The sequence below is a fragment of the Macrobrachium rosenbergii genome, unplaced genomic scaffold (genome assembly GCF_040412425.1).
Source record: "Macrobrachium rosenbergii isolate ZJJX-2024 unplaced genomic scaffold, ASM4041242v1 13908, whole genome shotgun sequence".
NCBI classification, from domain to species: Eukaryota; Metazoa; Arthropoda; class Malacostraca; order Decapoda; family Palaemonidae; genus Macrobrachium; species Macrobrachium rosenbergii.
In genome coordinates, this window is record NW_027100725.1 from 5376787 (window position 1) to 5401344 (window position 24558).

At 42.2% G+C, this 24558-nt stretch overlaps 1 protein-coding gene and 1 pseudogene across 1 annotated transcript in view; one reads left to right on the forward strand and one right to left on the reverse strand.

Moving 5' to 3' along the window:
* The window catches only part of LOC136838021 (cylicin-2-like), a 249466-nt gene that overhangs the window by 135951 nt on the left and 88957 nt on the right, over positions 1-24558 (forward strand). The gene's annotated exons all lie outside the window — the stretch shown is intronic.
* The window catches only part of LOC136838017 (uncharacterized), a 38023-nt pseudogene continuing 28310 nt past the window's right edge, over positions 14846-24558 (reverse strand).

Genomic DNA, 24558 nt, shown 5'->3' on the forward strand with positions numbered 1-24558 from the left:
AGAAATCAAGGAGCTATTCATCAGCACTTTGTAGATACCCACAACAAGAAACCATCCATGCAAGAACTACTCCTGAACACCAAAATCATACACAGGGAATACAACTATAACCGTTTATTGATCGCAGAAGCAGTCAGCATCGCCATGCAACACCCCAGCCTTAACATCCAATGCGAGGCAGAAAGATCCTTGCCCTCATGTAGGAGATAGCCCTTCAACCACGTGGAACAAGACCGCAAACATGTGGATAGGAACACATAATAAAAAATATATAGAAATTGAACATATGTGTAATTAGTATACATTCATGTTTGATCTGTACATTATTTTCATTGTACAACACTTAATTTTTGTCAACATTTCACCATAATCTCATGTAAATACTTAAATCTAAGTCTTTAGACACCTGCACTACCTTTCTGTCCTCATGACGGCACAAAATGCATGCGTTTCCACTTTTGTACTTACGGGCTGCTCTAGGAGCAAAAGCCCGTGCTGGCACAAGGCCAGCTAAATCTGAAACAACTTTTGTACTAGTACGCTTGAAAATGTCAATACGTATAGGTTGACGAAACAGCTGTCGCGTGTATAATTACTGAGTAAATGGAATAACCCCATTACCTGAACGTCTCTATCAGTAACCTAAACAATGAAGTGAAGAAAATAGTAAGAAAATATGAAGCAATAACAAAAGAGGTGGTTAACAATGAGAAAGCCATTCTATTTAGTGAATGTTGTATCCATGAAAAATTGTGCCTTAAAAGTATATATATATATATATATATATATATATATATATATATATATATATATATATATATATATATATATATATATATATATATATATATGTATATACATATATATACATATATATATACATACATACATATATATATATATATATATATATATATATATATATATATATATATACATATATATACATATATATATATATATATATATATATATATATATATATATATATATATATATATATATATATATATATATATATATATATATATATATATATATATATATATATATATATATATATATATATATATATATATATATATATATATATATATATATATATATATATATATATATATATATATATATTATCATAATTAGCAAGAACTTTGCTAGCAAATTGCTTCCCCCCCTTTTTCTCTTTTTGTTGTTTTCATTCACTGTCGGCCAATCGATATTTCTATCGACTTCGCACGGTCAGAATACAAGAGATTAAAAACCAGTTTTAGGCCACTCCCTTTAAGCAGATCTTTCTTCGAGGCAAAAGTGATTTCTGTCTGGTCGTTTTCTTACAGGCAAAACCCCCCTGCGGGCATCAGCTGAACATGACTCAACTACCTATGTGATTGGATGTGCCCCTGCCCCATAGGAGGGGATAAAAGCGACAAACCACGAGGCCTCGCTCTCATGTGCGCGCTGGATGGGATGGAGTAAGGACCAAGCCACATGCCCCTGGCCCGCAGTGCCCTTAGCACCTAACCACGTGGCCCTTTTCAAAGTATACTTTCTCCTTGTGCCCTTCGACCGCGAGCCATGTGTTTGCTCCACCGTTGGCCTGCCTGATGCCCACATGCCATTGCCTGGCCCTTCGTGAAATTCCCACGCATTGCCCTTTTACGTGAAGCCCCCACATCCTAACACGTGGAGGAACTCGCCCTCGGAAATCGCAAGTCATCAACGGACCGCTTTCTGCGCTGGAACCAAATCTGCCTTACGGTAAAGTGCTCTGGAAGACCTCCATTCAGTCATGCTTTTGTCTCGTAACATTTACTTAATTTGAGTGCCAGTAATCACCGAATCTCTTGTCAAATGTCCATGCTCCTCGAGTGTCAGCAGTGCTAAGCTATTATTAATTCATCGAAGACCCTTGGCACCCTCAGTGCAGCTTCGAATTCATTATTCTTTTGTCTATTTTCATTACTGGCGTATAATGTGCATATCTCTCATTTCAGAGGGACCCTATATCGTGGAAGCTTCTTGGACTGTGTCTGGAATCCCCCCAGTTTCATCCATCCCATAGGGATCCCCTTCATGATCAATAATCTACTTGCATTCCTCTTTCCCGTACTAATGTCATTTATGTAAATACACTCCTGCAAGTTTGCCCACGTGTTTACGTAATATTCTCCTCAATAGTAAGAGCCTTACTGTCATATGAAATTCCCCTTTTGTTTTCCTCTTTTTTTTTATGTTTTCATGGACCCCCGAAGTCAGAATCACAAGGTTAAATTACCTGAAATTGTTACTACCTGTCTCACAGAGAATATTTCAAACTAAATCACTTGGGAAAAACATAAATATATATATATATATATATATATATATATATATATATATATATATATATATATATATATATATATTACTAAAAGGACCTCATTCAAACTGGATGGTATCTAATGGAGTTTGAATGAGGTCCTTTATATTATATATATATATATATATATATATATATATATATATATATATATATATATATATATATATATATATATATATATATATATATATATATATATATATATATATATAATATATAATATATAATATATAATATATATATATATATATATATATATATATATATATATATATATATATATATATATATATAAGGATTTTGACAAAGGAAAAATCTATTTCTGAGGGAGGCCCGTGTCACCCGGTGAAATTCCATACTAACACGAATTTCTAGGTATAAATATTGCTAAATATACCAGAGAAAAAGCTTTCAGGAATGCTGGAGTTACTACCCCAGATCGAGCGTCTTCTATATTGAAGACGCCGGTATTACCAAGGGTGAGTGAAAGAATCACAACCACAGAGCCACACTCGATAGACATCCCCATGTCAAAACCCCGGGAAGAGCGGAGAGCCGTACCAGCTCCCACACTCACCCGCCCGCCAAGCGGCGACTCCAGCGCCATCTGAACTCATTCCAGACTCGCACCACCCCCAGGCTTGGCATGTGCAAGTAGGGGGGGGGGGTAAAACAGCTCCTGGGAGGGTCACCGGGTGACACGGGGCCTCCCTCAGAAATAGATTTTTCCTTTGTCAAAATCCCTTTTCTGGGCTCGGCCCCGTGTCACCCGGTGAAATAGTGACAAAGAATCATGCCAAGACTGCAAAGCTACAAAAGAAAACAAAAGGTGATTAGAACAAAAACACATGCTATGAAAAAATAGATTTAATTATGATATCTCTCCAATAACAGGTAAGTACGGGAACTTAAATTTAAGAGTAATGTACAGAAATAGATATACAATGTAAATACGGGTGGAATAAGACACACCCAACAATATAATGGCACAATCAGGTAAATATAAACTTAAATCTAAGAACAATGAGAGATATACAATATCAAGAGGTGAGGTACATGGAGCAAAATAAAAACAGCTCCAGTACCTCAGGATAATCTAAATTCACAGCACATCAAAATACAATCACCAAGACAAACAATAACAAAGGCAATACTAGCATTAATTATGAGGAGCAAGGCAGTGAGGCATGATTGAACCAGAAGAGCAGGCAGAGAAATAAATGAGGCAGGCAGGCAGGGGGGAAAGGAAAGGGATTAAGGATAATTAAGGTGGGGGAATGACACTCCCCACAGCCACTGTAGAAAATTTCAGGGCTTCGAGTGATTTTAAATAGTGGCGTTTAAACACTAGAGGTGATTTCCATCCCGTATACTTGGTAAGTTCAGCAAAATCCATATTATGAAAATAATTGGGAGAGGTAGCTACCGCACGGATATCATGAACCTTAGGGACTGAATCCGGGTTGGCTTGTTTAATAAAATACAGAATTTGCTGTCTTATAGCGTTCAAGGAAAGAGTTCCACCTTTTTCCCCTGATAAAAAGAGGACCCGACTTACACTGTGGAGTTCTTTGTAGGTAAGACTTTAAGGTATAGACTGGACATAAGGACTGGTCCTGTGGAAGAGGCACCACCTTCCAGGGGGACCACCTGTCCTGAGGGTCTTCATTTTTAGCTAGGAACCTATGATCAGGGGAAAGGAGGACTTCTCCGGACGGGAGGAAATCAATGTGATCATCACCTCTAGCGAGAGCTGATAGCTCTGAAATTCTGGCACCTGAAGCCAAGCTAATCAGAAACAAGGTCTTTCTTAAGAGATCCAGATAAGAGCACTGTGAGTTATCAATATCAGAGGCTAATTTTAGAACATCGTTGAGGAACCAGGTAACAGAATGTGGGCGTGTTACCGGCCTCAAACGAGCGCATGCTCTAGGGATGGATGAAAAGTATGAATCTGTAAGGTCAATTTTAAAACCATACAAAAATACCTTCTTTAAGGCTGATTTAGCTGTAGTAATAGTGGCTGGAGCAGGGCCTTTTTCAAACAATGATCTAAAGAAAGTAACTGCTAGGTTAATAGTCATAGTTTGAGCTTCAGATGCCCTCAAAAAGGATGCTAATTTTTTGACTGCTGAATCATATTGCCTGAGAGTAGAATCTCTCTTAATCAGATTCCAGAAACAGAGTGTTAACGGGGTCAATGTTTGCTCCCTTTTTCGCAGCAAACTTTATAGAGTCCATAAAACCAGGGCATTCTGAATTTTTAAGGAAGCTAACACAGTCTTGGTTTGTACTACTTGGGTCAGTCTGGGTTTGGGTATCTGATGACACCGCAACTTGAGCTCCTGAAGCTGAGGGAACCAGTTGCTCTTCGGCCAATAGGGAGCTACCAGAGCTAGTTGGCCATTGAATGACCTGAGTTTGTGCAGTACCTTCAACAACATGTTTATTGGGGGAAACAAGTAGATCCTCTCCCAATTGTTCCAGTCTATGGTCATCGCGTCCGTGGCATAGGCCTGGGGGTCCAGGTTGGGAGCCACATAACAGGGGAGCTTGTGATTGCTCTCCGTAGCGAACAGATCCACTTGGAGTCCCGGAACCCGGCGGCAAATCCAACTGAACGATTCTCCGTCCAGAGACCACTCCGTCTCCAACAGAGTAGTCCTGGACAGGGAATCCGCCACCACGTTCCGGACCCCCGCTAGGTGGGTGGCTGACAGATGCCAGCCGTGCTTGTTCGCCAGGGAGAAGATAGCTACCATCACCTGGTTGACGCGACCTGATTTGGAGCCGCCCTTGTTGATGCAATGAACCACCACGGCGCTGTCCAACACCAGCCTGATGCGAATCTGGCCGGCGGGGCGGAGTTTCTTTACAGTTAGAAACACTGCCATAGCTTCCAAGGTGTTTATATGGAACTGTTGAAACATTGTAGACCATGTCCCTTGTACTTTTTGTTTTGGTGAGTACCCTCCCCAGCCGCTTAATGAAGCGTCTGTGTGAATTACCAGAGCTGGAGGGGGAAATTGAAGTGGGACCGACTTCGACAGGCCTTTGACTGTGGACCATGGTCGTAGCCTTGTCTTCAAGATTCGCGGGATTGAAGAGACCCTGTCTCTGAGCCTGACGTTGGCTCGTCTCCGCCACACTCTGTTTATGTCTTTTAATTTCGCTTTTAAGAGCAGGTCTGTCACTGAAGCGAACTGAAGAGAGCCGAAATTCTCTCTTGAGACCGGCGGGATGCTGCTTTGTCCTTCAAAAATTTTCTGGAAGCGGCGGCTATCTCCTTCCGCTTGGACGGCGGGAGGGATAGCTTGTACGAGGACAGGTCCCACTGGAGACCCAGCCACTGAAACCGGGACTCGGAGTCAGGCGGGACTTCTCCCTGTTCAACTGAAAGCCTAACGACTCCAGGAACTTGATCACTATGGCTGTAGCCTTCCAGCACTCCTGTACTGTTGGAGCCCAGATTATCCAATCGTCCAGGTATGCTGCCAGGGAGATCCCCCGGGACCGTAGCTGCTGAACGACTGTTTCCGCCAGCTTTGTAAATATCCTGGGGGCTATATTGAGTCCGAAAGGCATGACCTTGAAGGAGTAGGCTTGTTTCCCAAGTCTGAAACCCAGGAAGGGAGAGAAGTTCCTCGCAACCGGGACGTGATAGTAAGCGTCTGAAAGATCGATAGAGAGGTGGTGACGGCTCCACGCGGCAGTAGAGTCCGTGCCATTTGAGCCACCGTAAGCATGCGAAACTTGTCGCATTTTATGTAGAGATTTAGACGCGAGAGATCTAGAATCACTCTTTGCTGACCGGAATCTTTCTTTGGGACAGTGAACAGCCTGCCTTGAAATTTGAGGTGCCTTACTTTCTTTATTGCTCTCTTGGTGAGAAGCTCCGTCACAAAGTCCTGTAGGACTTTGGAGGGGGGTTGGTAAAATCTGGTCAGGGGAGGGGGATCCTTGACCCAGCTCCAACCCAGACCTTTGGACACAATGCTGTGTGCCCAAGGACTGAAGGACCACTGGTCTCTGAACCAGTAAAGGCGACCACCTACCTGACTGGTCTCAGTGGGAGGAAGCAGGTTTGTTTCCTCTACCGCGGCCAGGTTTTCCCCGAGAGGCAGATCCAGCCTTACCTCTGTATGGGGCGCGACCTCTACCCCCCCTTGCGCTCCTATTAAGGCCGTGAAAGACCCCACGGCCCTCATAGGTAGGGTTGTACGCTGGCGAGGAGATGTACGAGGGTGCAGCAAGGGATTGGGCTGGTTGAACCAGCACGTATTGTTGGGGATGAGCCTTGGAGGTGGAGGGTTGGCCCACCGCCGAGACTGGGACTGCCTGAACTACCGTCCGGTGTTGAGGTCTTCTGTGCCGCCTAAAACGTTTTCCAGACTTAATCTGGGAGCTGCCAGATTCGGGGGTCTTCCGCTTGAAGGCGGAGATACCCCAACGGGAGCGTAGGCTCTGGTTGGCCCTGGTAGCCTCGCTCAGGACACTGGCAACTTCGTCCTCTGGGAAGAGATTATCCCCCCAGATGGAACTCTTCATGAGCTTGTTAGGCTCATGACAAATGGTGGCATCCGCGAAGATGAATTTGCGGCACTCCAACTTAGCCACCATAAAGTCATACAGGTCTGACTGAAACCCTGCCAACAGGGATTTAGCCAGAACCTGGAACAGAGGCTCCTCTGCACAGGAGACGGCGGTCGCTTCTGTTAAGCACAGGGAGTTCAAGGATCGGCTCAACCGACACCGAGCCTCAAACTCCGCCTTCAGCAGAGCTTCCGGGAGCTTAGGAAGCTGCTCACTGAATTGTGAAGACGCGCAATCAGCGTCCAATTTACCCATTGTAAATGTGGATGGGGCGTCCTTCCAGAACTCCTCACCTCCTGGGAATACCAGAGATGTGGAGTCTGTCTCCCTCAGCTAGCTGAGGCAAGGGTTTGCCATCGAAGCAAGCCTGAGCCGTTGCCAAAGCAACTTTGTTTAGGCAGGGAGTGGGCAACTTATCACCCAAGGAAAACATGGTATAGTTGCCCTTGAAGGGAGTCAATTTAGTATTATCTGCCCGCCACTCCGTAAGAGTGAGCAACAGAGCAGATTGCGCTTGGTCCCTAGGGAAGATCACCGTCTCCTTAGGGACCTTGTCTGAGCGTATCCAGGCTTCCTCTGTCAGCCCTAACGAAGCCTGGGTAGGGGGCAAGAGATCAGGAGGGAAGAACTCCAGTTCCACCAGACGCCTCGTGCCAAGACCCTCGATGGTCAGGGTGTCTTCGTGACGAATAGCACGAAGAGCAAAACGCCATGGGTTCCCTACACCGAAAGGAGGGAGGTCAGCAGTGTCAGGGATCTCATACTGCGGACCGGCCCCACCGGAGCGAGCCATATCCGCCAGCAGAGTCTCCTGATTATGAGGCCTTTCCGTAATCTTGGTAAGCTTCGCCTCTACCTCCGTAGAGATTCTTTCGAGCAACATCCCTGCAAATGCCTCAGGGTCAAAGGCAGGCTGGCGAGGAGGGCTTGGTTTGGGCGCCCTCTTACTCGCTCCTTTGCCCGAGGTACCTGGTTTGCTCCCAGAGGCCACAGGTACAACAACCTTGGCCTTCGACGGGGGGAAGGGAGATGCCTTACGGGAAGACGAGGACTTGTAGCCCTTCGCCTTCCACGACGTCTTCAACTTCAACTTAGGGACAGCAGATGGAGCCCTGTCCCCCAAGATGGAAGACTTGGTAAACCCTGAAAAAGATGACACAGAGGAAGATGGGGAATCAAAAAGGGGACCCGCCCCTGCTGCCTCACTTACCTCGCTACCTACCCCTTGGTCCGGCTCCGTATTCATCGGCTCCAGGTCCAAATCTAAGGCGGCGACATCCTCAGAAACCTCCGCGTACAGGTCCTCTTGAGGTGGCTGGGTCGCGGCCCGGATCTGCTCGATGATAGGAGTGGCCAGATCCGCAGGTACGGCCGCAGCAATCCGGGCGCCGGGGTAGAGCAGGTCCCTCAAGCTCGTGTCGAGGACATAAGGTTTCCCCGACGGCATGTTCCTTCCGAACCCAGCCACCCAGGCGCGGAGAGACTCTAGGGCCTCCTTCTTGGAGGACTCGTCAGCCTGAAAGAGAGCAGGGAATCAGGTCTAACATATTGTAACACAAAAGTCATGACCTACAATATGAGCACATATCAGACTGAAAGTAGCGTGAAGAACGAAAGTCAAGCTTACCGACTCGTCCTGGATACCACTGCACAGAGCGAAGCAAACCTCGCACCCGTCAGGATGCCAAACGACAAGATCATCCAGCTGGACCGCACAGCCAGCGTGGGTCCGGCACACCACATGCCCGTAAGGGTTGATGGAGGGTGGCGGTGCATCCTGGCTCCTCATAACGCACAGTCTGTAAGTGTGAAAAGTACATGAACCTACCACTCTAGAAACTTAAACTAAGCAGGCACGGGTATTTTCAAACCTACTACCGGAGTACTCCGGCGGGAAGAAAAACCCCGTCAGAGACGGGCCTACCAAACAAGTAACTAAATATAGTGGTAAGCAAGCTGCTCTCCGACCACCGGAATACTCCGGCGGAACGATAGAGCTGAGTCAACAGGGCCTACCACAAAGGATGCCGGGAATAAAAACGGCGGAACCCAAGTGTAGGACACCGGACCCTGTAATAACAATATGTCCAACGGCGGAGTGAGCCGCCCGGAACAAAACAAGTGTATATGCATATATAAAATACAGGGGATGGTAACGAAACTGGTTAATTCCATATACTCCGGAGTCCGGAACCACCCCCTCCGGAGATCCCAAGCCTCAACCGCTAGAGAACAATAGTAGGGTGAGGCTAACAAACATCACAGGACCACAAGGGCCGGAGTAAGCGCCAGTCAACCCAACTAAAGTATCTTGAATGCCAAGAGAACGTGGAAAAAGGGGCGAGAACCAATAACCCTAAGAATGTTCGAAACCTGCTCGATCCTAGGAGAGCGGGTTAACGAGACATTAAGCCAAGCAAAGCCATCGGGGACTTGCCCTGGGAGGAGCGAATCCTCCACCAGGAAAGGCCCCACAACTCGGAGTGAACGCCAGCTGACGTCACCCGCACGAAGAAGATGACAAAGAGCTTGACTTAGGGTAGGTGGGGAGGAAAGGGTTGGAGGGGTAGGGATGGGAGTAGGCCAGAGCAAGTGAAAACAGGAGACTGGGGAAGATTATTTCACCCGCTCGACTGCAGACACACACCACGCCAAGTAAATTAATACCAGCAGTGGAAGAACATAGCCTACTCCGAATAAGGGAAGGAAGGGATAGCGACCTAAGGCCTCAACGCTCACCCCACACCTAGGCTAGCACCGTACCTATGGATAGCCTAGGCTAACAGGAGGGAATAAGGAAGGGAGGAAAGAGGAAACAACGGGGAGAGAAATTCCCGTGCTGAAAACCAACCAGAGCCGAACGAAGGGGAGGATGCTATGATAGCACAGAGGAGACACACCCACAGAAAAAGCCTCTACCCTCCATAGAAGGGGGAGGACAATGGGGTCTCACTCTACAACCCAAACAACGGCCAGTGGAAGGAACAACAACAGAAACTCTCTCTACCTGCTGATCCTCCTCACACCTAACCTAACTCAGGGTAAAAGGGAGAGCGGGAGGCCAAAGGATGCAAAATACAAGCCTAACGTGACATAGGCAGGCTAGGGGAACCCCACACAACTTAACCAGATAAAAGTAAATCACCATCACTAAGAATAATATATATACATAAAACAATAATATAATCTTGTGCTCGTGCAAGGCGCATAGCCTAACCGAGAGGAGCGACAGGGTAAGTAAACAATAAAACTGTATCTGACGCTCCCCCACATAACATAATCAAAGCAATAAAACACCTGATTAGCACCAGCACGTCACAAAATAATAATAATGTAGCTAAAACTGTCAAAGCGGAAAACATCCTGGGGAGAAACCTAAGCGGGAAAATGATGGGAACCCTAATGAAGGAACCCCGATATGCGGTTCAACAAAATTAATGCAGAGAAACACCGAAACAACCCGCCCAGGAAACGCCACCAGGATGAATCCTAGGGGGATAATGATAAGAAATGTAAACGACAAGAAGCCCCAAACAGAACAAGCTGGGTGGGCGAATCTCGCGGTCGACATAGCTGACTGGGGACGCCACGGCGTCATAACAACAACCACGTATAATATTAAAATACGGGTTGAAACAGCCAAACTTATCATAAAAACCCCACAATAAGATGGTACTTAACTTGGTGACAGTAAACTTGCTGGAAGACATGCTGAGAAAACAGGCAAATTCAGCCAAAAGCACAAGCACAAAAATAATTAAGTGAGAATATCACGTGCTAGAAATGGAATGAGTTCAGATGGCGCTGGAGTCGCCGCTTGGCGGGCGGGTGAGTGTGGGAGCTGGTACGGCTCTCCGCTCTTCCCGGGGGTTTTGACATGGGGATGTCTATTGAGTGTGGCTCTGTGGTTGTGATTCTTTCACTCACCCTTGGTAATACCGACGTCTTCAATATAGAAGACGCTCGATCTGGGGGTAGTAACTCCAGCATTCCTGAAAGCTTTTTTCTCTGGTATATTTAGCAATATTTATACCTAGAAATTCGTGTTAGTATGGAATTTCACCGGGTGACACGGGGCCGAGCTCAGAAATATATATATATTTATATATACATATACATACACACAATTCCAGCTTATTAGTGTATGTGGCCATCGTGTGGTTATAAGCAGAACAAAAAGTATTTGAAAGGAAACTTCAAAAGTGTCTTGGGGAATTTTACTTCGAATTTTTTTGCTGCTGATATTTAAAACCATCTAATATTTTCTTGTAGGAAATGCAAGTCCTTGAAAACTAGAGAGGAATTCTACAGGACTTACAATTCATAAAAGTATCATCATCTTTCGTTGGTAATGGGAGACATAAATCCGTTTTTTCTACTACATTAGATGTTTAGTACACACACACACACATACATACACTCAAACAATTAGCCCAAGTGATAATATAAGAGATTTTGTCGCATATTACAGGCATGAGTTAATTTTTACAAAATGACAATATCCAGTAGATGCTTGAATGTTGAACAGCAATCTCCCTTGATGTCAATTAAATACTTTGATGTTGAAGTTGTTCCTGGTTCCTCCTCCGTCGTTTTGATTTAAACTGATGTTGTTTCAATACATTTATAAAGACGATTTGATACAACCCATTTTCAAAAACAGCATATCTTTTAGGACAGCAGCTAAATCTCTGAAAGGTACAAATACCCTAGGATGGACGAGATTATTTAATGCCATCATGTCCTAGAGACATCTTCAAAATATCACCTTACAGGGAAAAAACGACCACATTTTACCTTGAAACGTTTTGGTCACAACACTGTATGAAGCCATTATAGATGTCTTACTTATTTTCTTGAGCATAATAGTACCTTCATTTGTGATTAAAGGTACATAATTATTACTCTCAACACGGCTGCATTATTATTATTACTCAGAAGATGAAGCCCATTCATATGGAACAAGCCCACCACATGGGCCAGTGACTGGAAGTTCAAGCTTCCAAAGAATATGGTGTTCATTTGAAAGAAATAACAGAAGCTTAATAAGAAATGAAGATAGAGGAGCTCAGTTATCAGAAAAGAAAAAATACTAACAATTCACTTTTGTTACACCACAGCAAAACTAAAAAGTAAACCTCTTATTTCTAACGGCAGACATTTTTAGAATATTTGGTTTCCAAGATATCAAACTTCCGTTTATACTCAAGTCTCTCCAGGAATAACTGTTAAAAGTCTTCACTGAATTTAACTCCTGGCTGGAAGAGAATTATTTCCAGTTTATAACTTAGTATTCAGTGAAGGACATTCTTCCTCTCTTCAACTTTAAGTCTTGAAAACTATTGTCACAAAAGAACACTCAAGCTGAAAGGTATAAAGTTATATCTGACTGTAATTTGGATCTAAATTTCAGATACTACAGTAATTTACTCCTGTAGGTTAACACAGCAGAAGCAGGTACTGTATTATGGCAAAATTTTGAAAAATGCTGAAATAGTCTGCAGGCATCTCTTTCAAGAAAATCCTGTAATTCAAGTGCATTGGTTCTCTTCTAGAAATCTCATAGACAATTAGCAATCTCCAGTTTAACATGCAAACAAGGGCCTTGTGTTTTATTGTATACCCATGTCATAAAACCAAGGAGAATCTAAGTAACACATAACCAAGGACCTTGTGTTTTACTATATACCCATGTCATACAACCAAGGAGAATCTAACTAACACATAACCAAGGACCTTGTGTTTTACTGTATACCCATGTCATACAACCAAGGAGAATCTAACTAACACATAACCAGGAGCTTGTGTTTTACTGTATACCCATGTCATACAACCAAGGAGAATCTAACTAACAGATAACCAAGGACCTTGTGTTTTCTCATATACCATTGGTCTTAACCCCAAAGAGAATTTATCTCTTTACATCATAACTCAAGCTTCCTCACATTACAGTAGCTGTTTTAAAACATCTACACGATGCCTACAGCTTTCAGTTATGATTTGGATACAGACAAGGGTATCCCACATACTGCAATGCACAGTATGACTGCAGTACTTAACCTGGCTATGAACTTCGCTAATACCCTTTTCAGTCATGTCTGACCTTTCTACATGTCTGTCAAGCTACAGGTTTCAAACAAATTATTTCGTCGTCGTCATGTCAAGACTTCACCGAGATCTATCCGGACAAAGATCTAGTTTTCCATCTTTTGGTCCATACAAGAAATTCTGGACAATAACAAAAAACTTACCCAATTAAGCAGCACTGGTAGTCACAAATTGTGTACAGTACTGAGGTTAGCCAGCTCCCATACAAATTATGGACGTCCATTCTTCAGGCATCACCTCATTAACCAAAAGATCACTCGTAAGGTAGGTGTTAACTCTAAACGATGGAACAAAAATACTTGGATATTGATAAGCTTGGGTTCCATGGCTGTTTATCATTATCATTATTCACATGATGAACCCTGTTCATATGGAACAAGCCCACAGGAGACATTAACTTGAAATTCAAGCTTTCTAAGAATATCTGTGTTCATTTGAAAGATGTAACAAAAGGTAATGGGAAATACGTAGAGATCAGTTGTCAAAGAAAAATTTTTAAAATTATAGATAAAAATGTCAGTAAATCATAAATTACAAGAATTTCTTTATGGCATTCATACATTGAATCTTCGCTTGAACTTTTGAGGTTCCAATTGCACATCATCATCAGGGAAACTTCCAATGGATGATATACAGACAGGGTTTGCAACTATAGTGCTTGAACCTTGATACCTTTGCGTATGAAGTCAGAAGAGCAACAGGTAAGGATTAAAACCAGTAGGAAGGTCCACTGGCATGGAATGGAAAAGAGCGCACATAAAGACACGGCAGCAATTGGAAATGAATGAATAAATCACATGAAAATTAGGCTAAAAGCACAAGCCATGAAGTATTTCCAGCATTCACTGCTTGAGACTGTGAAAAGAGGGAAAGGTGACTGGATGGCAAAATAAGAGAAATCCAGAAAATAAAAGAAGAAAATACATGTATCTAAAAATGAAAACTGGGACACACTCGTTGGATACACATCACAAAATAAGAGCTGCGAACCTGCAAACAATGTGTGTACGCACACAAACAAAGAACACACAACGCCAAGCCCTCAGAAACACTAACATGCAACACTAGGCTACCATGAAGCACTCAAGAACTGGAAGGGGAAAAGGGCCTTGCAAAAGCAACACAAAATCACATGCACAAAAGATAAATCTCTGCAAAATTGTAGCCTCCCAAGCAGTGCAGTCTGTTCAGGAGCACAGCTGAGGACAATGACTGAGGTAGGCCAACCCAGGCCAAGGAATGCACGGGAACCCAGGTCAAGGAATACACAGGCCTACCCGACAGGATTTTGTTTTCTGCTGGTGACAGACAAAGAGCACCTTGTGCTGTGAAACCCCATTTATGAAAGTGTAGGTTCGTATGCCCGTACGAACAAATTAAGACGGTGACTGCTGTTTACAATGGTCTGACGTAAGGGAATTTTCTTTACCATAAATAGTAAACAGAAATACTGACCTTTTTTTCACTGTAAATCGTAATCATAGGTTTAATTAAACCAAGCCTGGTTCCCAGGCCGTCCAAGCTGTGAGCACTTGTGGTGAACAGTTTCCAAATGTCACTTACTTTAGGAGGTCATAACAGTACTCAACAACTTAATGTACACTTTAAATCATTACTCAACAATTTAATATACCAGTACATATGCTCAGCCCTTCAGCATTGATACAATCGAAGCTTTATCTTTTCTAACCTCAACAACAAACATATTTTGGCTGAACCCTAATGTACCAACACCCTTATGGCTAAACATATTTTAAACACTTTGGGAACTTAAAAGAAACGTGGATTTTTTTTCTTTATTTAACCAACATACAGCTTAGACGATACCAGTCTTGTTGGCGACATCAAGGGCGTCATATGTAGTCTGGGGCTAATTTAACAAATGCCTTCTTCAGGCCATCAGGTCTGTGTGGGATGTTGATTCGGGCAACATCGATTTCATAGAGCTGCCGGAAGGAAACAAAATGAGCATATTACCCAACATTTCAATGAAATGGTAAAAATAAGTAAAATGTAAAGGCAACACAAAATGGCTTCAAGTGACATAAAAACTATAAATAAATCTAAAACTAAGATGACAGAAAATGACCGAGTGAAATTAGTACAAAAAACCAAAACAATGAAAGGTAGCTAGAATCCTTATATTATATAAAAAGGATGTTAGCATTTTGTTACATGAAAAAAGATTGTTAACCAATATGCTGAAGATCAGTGCCTCTCTTAGGAATCTGAACACGGATTGTCACATTAAAATAAACTGTTTTGTTTTTGTTTGAACTCCGTCTGTTCAAACTGGTTTCCTGTCAAACAACCAAGGAGAATCTGACTGAAATTTGGGTGTTCACACCAAGTTTTACTTGAACAATGACCCACAGTATTGTAATATCAAAAGACTAGATTCACTATTTACGACTTAGATTTTTGAAGTAGTTTGTCTATTTGCCTGATGCTGTTAACAGTAACTGACTACTTCTGATAATTTCCAAAGAGCCTATGCTCTCTCATTCAGTTTTCATGATACCCCACAGCTAAAAGAACTACATAGTTCCTATCATAAAATAGTATAGTACTGTGTTACATTGAACATTCAATTCAAAAGATTTATCTAAAATTGCGTCAACTTGAAATGGTGGCCTTTAACAAAAGTTCATCATGATATAGCTAAATTATTAGTTTGTTTTTTCCTTAATAATCAGTTCAGTTTCACTTATACATTAATGAATTATAATCATTGCACTGTACTACACATTTCCCAGGAAGGTAAAATCCTAAAAGATTTTTACACCGTTACCAGAAATTACCAAATTTTCCCCACATCCTCGAGAAGTTACAGACATCACACACTAATACCAAGCTTTACATAAACCAAACCAGTTCTTAATCAAAAGGGCCAAAATTCAACATAATATATGCAAGACTCAACTTAGCAAAAATTCTAAATCCAAAAGAACAAGGGGGAGGGAGGGGGGTAGGATGATCAAGGAATATGGAATGACATTCTGGGTGCCAATCCATGCAGGCACAACAACATTCACTTTCCATGTGGCAAATCTGATGTACGACACAGGAAGGAACAACAAATTACAACGCTGATACATCACTGAGGGGTTCAAGACTTGTGTCACCTTTGGAACAACTATGCTTATGTAAAACACTAATTATAAATTTTTATTAAGCAAACACTTAACTTTCGATATTCCAGTAAAAAATGTCAAGCATAGATTCAACTATTTTAGTAATATGACATTTTTATAATACAATAAAGTTTTATATATACTTACCAAATAACTACATAGCTATTACGTTTCATTTATTGGCAGCTTAAATTTGAAAATTCGCAGTAGTGTTCCAATATTTTGGTGTAGGTAACTCGTCCCGCCCATTTTCGGGGAAGGATAGGTACTATCGACAGCAAGAATTCGTAACCACCCAAGTTTTGGCTCGGGCAAATTTTTTCTGGTAACATTGAAAATCCTCCTCAACCCCTATCGCTTACCTTGCGTCTCCCACTTCACTTTCCTCCCTATCATTAGTTATTTACGGTCTCTATACCTTGATAAAGCATTTTGTGAATACTGTAGTTTATCCATCAATTTAATGAAACTGTATTTACATTGAATTTATATACTTATTTTGCTCATGCTAATGAAGTTTCTTGTTATCCCTTTCCTCCTCCTCCCCATTTCTCTATCGCTTCTTCAGCCACGCCTACTCCCTCGCTCCCCCGTTCAGGTCTCCTTCCCCGCTCCCCCTCCTTCCCTCCCTCGCCCAGAGCAAATGGTGATGGAAGAAAGCAGAAAATTACAGATCCAAACCCTCTACCCCCACCCACCCATTTTGTCTGTGGGTGTTTGATTTTTGTCAATATACTGATAATTCCCATTCTGATAAAAAAATATGAGCATTGGTCATATTAGAAAACTTTAGCCAAGATTAGAGTAATTTCAACTATTGGTAATCAACCATTCCGTAATTAAAGCTTATTACCACTTTTTACCATAACCGAAGATATTCTTATATATGTTTATTACTTTTTTGGCAAAGTAAAATCACCATAACTGCACAGGTATAACTGTTCTCATTTTAGACATTGACTGATATAAAACAGGGGATGCTAATCTAATGTGGGTAAGCACCAAACCATTTACTACATCGGTAATGAGACTTTCATAAACATGGATTGTTTTCAGTTAAGTAAACTCCATTAAGTTGCCCATCATATTTCATTCTTGCATTGCATAGTAAAAGGGGTTTATGCTGCAAGGTTCCCATCTGTTCTATCCCTATCAAGTTTGCTTATCACGTCAAGTAATAATTGCACCCGATGATGGAAAACTGTATAACATTGAATATAAAACCTGAGGTTTCAACACAGAGATTCAACATTGAATATGAATCCTTGCTGCTTGATGTATTTATATTAGACAGTGTTTCCTATATACATATACATATATATAAACATGTTCTGATAAGGCAAATAGGATAATGTATGATTGACATTACAGTTATTTGCAGGAATCATTTAACCTGATGAAGCAAGAATTTATTTCAATTCTCTCTCTCCGACACGCAAAACACACACATACAACAAAAAAACAGTTGCATTTGATCAAAGACAAATGGACTAGGTTAGAGAAACCCAAGATATTATAAAAATGTAATAATAATAATAATAATAATAATAATAATAATAATAATAATAATAATAATAATAATAATAATAATAATATATATCACCGACTTAATAAAATTTTACAAATTAATAATGAGTCCAACCCCCATTCTTCGTTATCACCTCCTGCAGCCGGTCAGGAACAGATGCAACAAGTTTGTATATGAGATCGGTATTCCTTCTAAGTAGTTCCCACTTAGTCATGGTATGTTGTAAAGCTGCCGAGTTGTCCTCTCCTGACCTTGCTCCCACGAGTTGACAATAGCTCCCCAGCAGTTCTCGATGGGGTTGAGATCAGGACTGTGAGCTGGCCAATTCAAGACTTCAATCGTTGGATGGTCTTCAAACCACTCTCTGACAACTCTGGCTGTGTGAACTGGGCAGTTGTCCTGATATATAACGTCAAAAGATTACCCTCTAACATATATTAGGTGCATGATGATGGCGGTGGTGATGATGATGATGATTTATTATTGTTATAGTTGTTATTATTATTATATTATATTATTATAGTTATTAATGATAATACTAATAGTAAATGATAATAATAATGATAATAATGATAATTAATAACAACAACAATAATAATAATGATAATTACAATAATAATAATTGGTAATAGTAGTATTAGTTGTGGTAGTAGTAGTAGTAATGGTAACATCACTGTTGCTGTTAATCAGGTAAATTATTTTTATATAACGATCTGAAGGATGCTCGCATGCATAAATATCATCTGTCCTTCAGGTATAGCCATGGCACGGACAGTGGGCAGCATTACTTCGTCCAAAATTTCAATTTATTTCTCTGCCGTAAAGCGACCTTCTATCTCTGCCAGTTCTCCTATACCTGACATGTGAACCCATCCCCACATGTTGCAAGTTACGTGTCCACTCCTGGCTTCTTCATAGATATTCTCTGTTATATCTAGTGTTATTAGGCCTCCAGCAGTGCAACCGGCTGTGGGTGTTAGACACGAATGTCTTTTCATCAGAAAAGATCACTCTGGCCCTAAAACTGTAAACCTTCTTGCGCATAGCGCTGAACAAATTCCAGGCGAGCAAGACGGTGTCGTTTCCTCGAGTTTCCTTTCAGTGCTGGCCTTGGTGATGAACACCAGACTTCGTGGAGACGTCTTCGCACTGTATAACTGGATACACCAAGGTGCAAGGCATAACGAATTGCAACTGCATTTGTGAGAGGATTTCTTGTTGCTTCATCTACGATCCTCTGATCATCTGCAGCAGAAGTTTTCCTAGGTCCTCCACATCTAGAATGATCGCGTAGATCTCCTTCTTCCTCCCATCTATTACACCACTTCCTTACAGTATTCCTCGTCAATCCAAGGTCTCTTGCAATGCTCGATATTGATGCACCTTGCTCTCGCATGCCAACTATCCGTCCTCTTAATGAGATCTTGGTACCGAAAGTCTCCATGGCTAAACAGAACAACAAGCTAGAAGCAGTGGCTAGGTAAAGAATGATAATGAAAAGGTGAAAGAATTGTTGTCAACTTCGTTTCCTGGAGGGAGGGAGGGAGGGAGATATGAAAGGGGGAACGGGGAGGGAGACCTGAACGGGGGAGCGAGGGAGTAGGCGTGGCTGAAGAAGCGATAGAGAAATGGGGAGGAGGAGGAAAGGGATAACAAGAAACTTCATTTGCATTAGCAAAATAAGTATATAAATTCAATGTAAATACAGTTTCATTAAATTGATTGATAAACTACAGTATTCACAAAATGCTTTATCAAGGTCTAGAGACCGTAAATAACTAAGGAATAGGGAGGAAAGTGAAGTGGGAGACGCAAGGTAAGCGATAGGGGTTGAGGAGGATTTCCAATGTTACCAGAAAAAATTTGCCCGAGCCAAGACTTGGGTGGTTACGAACTCATGCTGGCGATAGTACAACACTACTAATAAGCCCAATTTGTTTATGTCCTATGCCCATGAGAGGGGAGGAGGGAGGGCTATGATCAAGTAGTTACTTGGTAAGTATATGTAAAACTTTATTTTATTATAAAAATGTTATTTTTATATAAGTAACTTACCAAGTAACTACATAGCTGAATCCCACATTGACAGGAGGTGGGATGCATGGGCATGTACTACTTCAAAAAAACACTCATGAATGGAGATGAATTTCAAAATAGAAAGTAGTTAACATTGAGAATGTTAGTTGTAACCTACCTGGCAAGAGAGCTCCAGCAGGAAAATACTGCCTCTGATGTGACTCATCTCGACCATAGTGGCGTGGCATTGAAGCCAGAGGCGCCTCTACATTAGTGGGGTTTTGCAGCCGAGGAGTACTCCGATGGCTGCCAAAGCATACAAAACACAAAAGCCCTTCCCTAGGGGCAGCACCAACTAAGACCATAAAACACAAGTTGCATACACACCATAAAACAAATCAGATACCATAACCCATTCATAACAAGACACACCGAATGATGGGTGCTCCAGGTACTCAGTACCCCCCAACTTCCCAGAACTCGACAACGGAGGAGGCAGAGGAAGTAATTCAAGGACCATTGGACCTTCAGTCCATGGGCCCAGAGCATAGTAGATAGGGGAGTGTAAGGGTACCCCCTATCCTTCCTCTCCCAATACCATGCCAGCCACTGATAATGGGCCAAGGGTACTGAAGTTCTCGTAAACAGTTTTGATGTCACGTAGATAACAATTTGCAGACACTGATTTGCACCTCCAGAAAGTGCACTGTAAAACAGAAGATAAGGATAAATTCCTCTTGAAGGAAATCGAAGTCGCTAGTGCCCTAATTTCATGGGCTTTAACCTTACAAATTGGCAAGTCCTCTTGAATCTTAATGTACGACTTAGAAATCACGTCTCTCAAGAAGAACACCAATGCGTTCTAGGACAAAGGACGGGTTGGATCCTTAACTGAACACCAGAGGTTAGGGGACACACCTCTGATATTTTTAGTTCTTTTTAAATAATACTTAAGTGTTCTTACTGGACAAAGAGCTCTCTCTTGGTCCACAGGGCTTAGAATGTCCATTAAGCCTAGCCAAAGCTACCAGGCAGTTCCTTCAAAACAAAAGACTGATTGTAAATGAACGGGGCCAGGAAAGGAAGATGGGGAGGATACTTCAACACGTTTCATTCTTCGCTAGGAACCCCAAGTAAGGCAGCAGACCGTGTCTCCCTGTGAAAATCATACCTTCTTGCTCAGGGCCTGTAACTCACTAATTCTCTTGGCAGTAGCTAGAGCGACTAGAAATAGTGTTTTTCTTGTAAGATCCCTGAGGGATGTGGATCGAAGAGGTTCATAAGGCAGACCTGAGAGCCATTTTAAAACAACATCTAGATTCCAGGATATGGAATCTGACTTCTCTTGCTTCGCAGTATCTAGTGACTTGATAAGGTCACTGATGTCTTTATCAGTTGATAGATCCAGACCTCTACATCTGAAAACCGAGTTGGGTATCGCTCTGTAGCCTTTGATCGTGGATGTAGCCAATCCTCGTGAAAGCCTCTGATCGTGGACGTAGCCAATCCTCGTGAAAGCCTCTGATCGTGGACGTAGCCAATCCTCGTGAAGACCTCAAAAATAGCAAGAAATCTGCTATTTGCGCTACAGAGGTAGAAGATGATATCTTGTGTCTTCTGCACCACCTGCGGAATACTGTCCACTTATTCTGGTAGATGTTGGAGGACGACTGATGTCTACATCTGGCAATTGCTTCTGCAGCTGATCTTGTAAAGCCTTTCGCTCTGACAAGATTCCTGACAGTCTGAAGCCTGTCAGAGTGAGAGTGGATAGTCCTAGGTGGAACTGGTGAAAGTGTGGTTGCTTGAGTAGATTCGTCACTGTGGAAGCAATCTTGGGAAGTCTATTAGGAGATTGAGGAGGTCTGGAAACCACTCTTTCTGTGGCCAGAAGGGAGCTACCAGGGTCATTGACACGTTGTTGTGGAAGAAGAATTTGTTGATCACATCTCTCACCATACTGAATGGTGGGAAGGTGTATACATCCAGGTTCAACCAGTCCTGGAGCATCGCATCCATTGCCCACGCGAGAGGGTCTGGGGCTGGGGAGCAACACAAAGAGAGTCAGTGATTCCTCGACGTTGCGAACAGATCTATTGATGGCTTTCCCCACCGTTTCCACAGGTCGGTGCATACCTGCAGATTCAGTGTCCATTCCGTGGGTAGGGTCTGTTTGCAACAACTTAATTAGTCCGCTATGACATTGAGTTTGCCTTGTGTAAAGTGGGTAACAATCTTGGTTTGATTTCCTTGCACCCAGATAAGATCTTTGGTCGCTTGATACAGTGAAAAGGAGTGTGTCCCTCCCTGCTTCTTTATGTAAGCCAGAGCTGACATATTGTCTGAGTGGACTATGACTGTGGATTTGTGAGTCGCTGTTGAGAAATGTTGAAGAGCTAAGTGTATTGTCTTCAGCTCCTTCACGTTGATATGAAGTTCTCACTCAGGTAGTGACCATGTCCCTGACACTTCGTTGTTTCCTAGGAGAGCCCCCCAACCCAGAGGGTTCAGAGGGTGTAGAGATTTCCCTTCTGCAAACCTTCCTGTTACAAGCCACCATCGAAGGTCCTCTTTGATCTCAAGAATTACATTACAACAAGGACTGGGAAAACAAACGAGTCCAGGAGAAACTTCCTCTGCCAACTGGCTTTCAAAAGGGATTTTGACAAAGGAAAAATCTATTTCTGAGTGAGGCCCTGTGTCACCCGCTGAAATTCCTTAGTAGCACGAATTTCTAGGTATAAATATTGCTAAATATACCAGAGAAAAAAGCTATCAGGAATGCTGGGGTTACTACCCCCCGATCGAGCATCTATAATGAAAATAGATGTCAGTATGGGCAAGGGTGAGTGAGGTCATCACTACCACAGAACCACACTCTGAAGACATCCCAATGGCAAAACCCCGGAAGAGAGGGAGAGAGCCGACCCAACCCCTGCACTCACCCGCCAGCCAAACAGCGACCCCAGCGCCATCTGAACTCATTCCAGGCTAGCACTATCCCCAGGCTTGGTATGCCCGTGCAGGGGAAGCTAGAACCTGGGAGAGGTCACCAGGTGACACAGGGCCTCACTCAGAAATAGATTTTTCCTTTGTCAAAATCCCTTTTCTGAGCTCGTCCCCTGTGTCACCCGGTGAAATTGTGACAGAGAACCACACCAAGACTGTGAAGATTTAAGAAAATAAATATTTAAGGTGATCATGTTAAAAACATAAGTTTAAAATCTTAAATTATCCAAAATTTCTAAAGACATTATAATAATGGACATGAAAATCCATGAATGAAATAAATTGACATGAAAACTTAAATCTATGGTAGAAAATAGATAAAGAGGTACAAAAAGATAATACAAAAAATGTAGAGGTACCTCAGGACTTAAATCTATAAAATAGTACATATCAAAACACAATCACAGTAAACATAATATTACAGCTAACAGTTCCAAATATCACGTAAATTGAGGAGCCAGGCAGTGAGGTATGATTGGCCAGGAAATTTGGCAGGGTAAATAAATGAGGCAGGCGGGCGGGGGGAAAAGGACAAGGTTAAAGGATAATATTAAGGTGGGGGGATGACACTCCCTACAACCACCGTGGGAAATTTCAGAGCTTCAAGTGATTTTAGGTAGTGGCGTTTAAACACTAATGGAGATTTCCACCCCATGTATTTTGTCAATTCAGCAAAATCCATATTATGAAAATAATTGGTAGAGGTACCTACCGCTCGGATATCATGAACCTTGGGAACTGAATCCGGATTAGCCTGTTTAATAAAATATAGGATTTGCTGTCTTATAGACTTTAAAGAAAGTGTTCCACCTTTTTCCCTGATAAAAAGAGGACCAGACAAACACTGAGAAGTTCTATGCAAATAAGCCCTCAAGGTAGCAACTGGGCATAAAGACAGGTCTTGTGGAAGAGGAACCACCTTCCAAGGGGACCATCTATCTTGAGGGTCTTCATTTTTCGCTAGGAATCTTTGATCTGGGGAAAGCAGGACTTTTCCTGACGGGAGGAAATCTATGTGATCGACACCTCTAGAGAGAGCAGACAGTTCTGAGATTCTGGCACCTGAAGCTAAACTAATCAGGAATAAAGTCTTCCTTAACAGATCTAGATAAGAGCACTGGGCATTATTAATATCTGAGGCTAATTTTAAAACGTCATTAAGGAACCAGGTAACCGAATGAGGGTGTGTTACCGGCCTTAAACGAGCACATGCTCTAGGGATGGAAGAAAAGTATGAGTCTGTTAGGTCAATCTTGAAGCCATACAAAAACACCTTTTTCAAAGCTGATTTTGCTGTTGTAATAGTGGCCGGGGCTAGGCCTTTTTCAAACAATGATCTAAAGAAGGTTATTGCTAAATTAGTGGTCATAGTTTGAGCTTCAGATGCCTTCAGAAAAGATGCCAATTTTTTTACTGCTGAGTCATACTGTCTGAGAGTAGAATCTCTCTTATCAGATTCAATAAACAGAGTATTAACAGGGTCAATATTTGCCCCCCTTTGGGCGGCAAATTTCATAAAGTCCATAAAGCCAGAGCATTCAGAACTTTTGAGGAAGCTGACACAGTCCTTGTTTGTACTGTTTGAGTCAGCCTGGGTGTGGGTATCTGATGACACCGCAACTTGAGTTCCAAGAGAAGAGGGAACCAGTTGCTCTTTGGCCAATTGGGGGCTACTAGGCTATTTGACCTTTGAATGACCTGAGTTTGTGTAAGACTTTCATTAGCATGTTTATTGGGGGAAACAGATAAATTTTCCCCCAACTGTTCCAATCTATGGACATTGCATCTGTGGCGTAAGCTTGAGGATC